This window comes from Berghia stephanieae, chromosome 9, assembly GCF_034508935.2.
Source record: "Berghia stephanieae isolate SIO BIC M18660-M18661 chromosome 9, UCSD_Bste_1.3, whole genome shotgun sequence".
Lineage (NCBI taxonomy): Eukaryota > Metazoa > Mollusca > Gastropoda > Nudibranchia > Aeolidiidae > Berghia > Berghia stephanieae.
The window spans coordinates 41,529,723-41,532,222 of NC_088368.1; the positions used below are offsets into that span (position 1 = coordinate 41,529,723).

Below are 2,500 nucleotides of genomic sequence, written 5' to 3' on the forward strand. Positions count from 1 at the left end.
TCTTTGCTAAAGCAATTCTTCTTTTAATTTCATGGGTAGATCTACCATCTGATGTAAAAATGTATCCCAAATATGCAAAACTTTCAACTCTCCAGATTTCTTCGTTTTGATAGGATAATCTGCAGGGTAGTTTAACATTATTTCTGCTCAAAACCATATAATCAGGGGTTTTTTCACATTGAGTTCTAACCCCATGTCTTCGCTATTTTTGGCCACATTATCGAGTAGTTCTTGTAACTCTTTTTCTGATTCTGCGATTAGAGCAGTTCTATTCATACTATGCGTTAATCCAAAAGCTCATAACATCCGCTAGTCAGATATAAAGTAGCAACACACAAAACTGTGTGTTTTGATACAATATATTGAGAACTATTCATAAAAAGGCTGCGCTGCCTAAAATCAATGATAAAGGTGATTGACGTCTATTGATCAAGCAGTAGAAACGTGTTTTTTCACGTGAAAACAAACTATAGATAGTCAATCTTGTGCCATTTGCTATGTTTACCAATCACTGCCATTGTTTACATGTTTTAGACAGTCCGAGAGGCGTGGTTATATTCCCTTCCACACGGTGTCTATAGATGCTGTACACTTGACTGAGAAACTTACAACATTGCCATCCGGAAAAAACAAAAAACAAACAACAACAACAACAAAAACAACTAAAAAACTATGTGTAACTTTGAACGTTTCTAGTCTGTCTGGTCAATACAGTTTAGTGATAATTACTTCTAAACATGGATGGCACAAAACAATAACAGAGGTCTGAGAGACGTCAACTTCGATTTGTTCATACCCTACTTGAATCTATATTATAAACCCCTTAATGAAACGTGCATGTAGATAAATGGCCCAAAGAAATCAATGAGCTTTACCAAAACAAATGAAGAAAAACAATGTTATTGGCTAGGAAACCGATATCACTCCAAGAATGTTTTTTGTTGTTGTTGTTTTTTTTTGTTTGTTTTTTGTTGTTGTATTTTCGTTACCCACTATCCCAACCTCTCCCGCCCCGTCCCTTCTTTCCACCTGATAGTCAATTGATAGCTGACTCTGCTAAACCTAGCGGAAAGTAGGTACTTTGTTATTGATAGGGTCATATCCAAAAAGTTGCACGCAATTACTACTGCCCATATTCCATTGCAGACATCGGAATAAATTCATGCTCCACGAGTATCATAACTGTGATGGAACTTATTTTGTCTTGAATTGGGTTATAAACACTTAGTCAAGTTTCCCTCAAAAAGACAGCCCCTCCCAAATCATCAACAAACTTATTTTCTCAACTCGGCGTATATTTGATTCCTAGGGAAATAAAAGGCGCTTTATTCACATTTTCTCATCGTATTCAGGTGTTAAATGAGTACCTGGTCGTTTACAGCGTTGGCTCTGTCCGAAAAAAAAATTCTAATATTGCCTAACAGACGTCATGTCCCGTCCTAAATGTTGCTGTTGGCCAGGGACCCCTTCTAAACCGCTTTGAGCACATTAAGTGGATATTGCGCTATATAAAAAAGCTAATTGTGACAACAATGATCTTCGTGTCATAAATTTGGCAAGATGAGGGTCATTTAAATCGATCGATATTCGAAGGACGAGTTTTATGGCCAAATTCTAAAATATGTACTTTCCAGAGTACAGCAGTTAGCTGGTCAATTTACAAAATGTAAGCCATTGTAATTATGCATTTTTCTTATCATGTCATAACATATAAATTAAAATATAATTATGATAAGCCAAAGTTGAAAATATAAAAAGGTTGTAATTTTCTGTGCATTTCACTTCCTCCATCTACGACAGTAAGGACGTCACTATGAACTTCTTCTTTCTACTAGTGACTACAGATCATTGTGGAATGAGCTCTCCCCTGATGTAAAACTGACCAGGGATAGTCATTCTTTCAAAAAACAACTTAAATCTAATTCTAATTTTAAGTTGATTTTATTCCTGTTTTGACTTACAATTTCTATTGTACAAATTAAACCTTTTTGTGTGTCTTTCCTTAGAATTATTAGTTTTTGGTTAAATCCCTTTATAAAGCGCTTTGAGCACGATAAGTGGATAATGCATTGTGGATAAAAAAATGTGCAAGTCAAGTCAAGGATTTATGTCCGAATGAGCCAAGTGCTGAAAAGTCAAATATTAATAATAATATAAATAAATAATTAATTAATAATATAATAATAATAATAATAATAATTAATAATAATAAATAATAATAATAATAATAATAAATATAATAATAATAATTAATAATAATAATAATAATAATAATAATATAATAATAATAATAAATAAAATAATAATGAAATAATAATAATAATAATAATAATAATAATAATAATAAATAATAATAATTAATAATAATAATAAATAATAATAATATATAAATAATAATAATAATAATAATAATAATAATATAATAATAATAATAATAATAATAATAATAATAATAAATATATAAATAATAATAATAATAATAATAATAATAATAATAATA

At 30.4% G+C, this 2,500-nt stretch overlaps 1 protein-coding gene across 2 annotated transcripts in view; it reads right to left on the reverse strand.

The window, feature by feature from the left end:
• Window positions 1-2,500, reverse strand: part of LOC144980259 (uncharacterized) — a 29,512-nt gene that overhangs the window by 1,696 nt on the left and 25,316 nt on the right. The gene's annotated exons all lie outside the window — the stretch shown is intronic.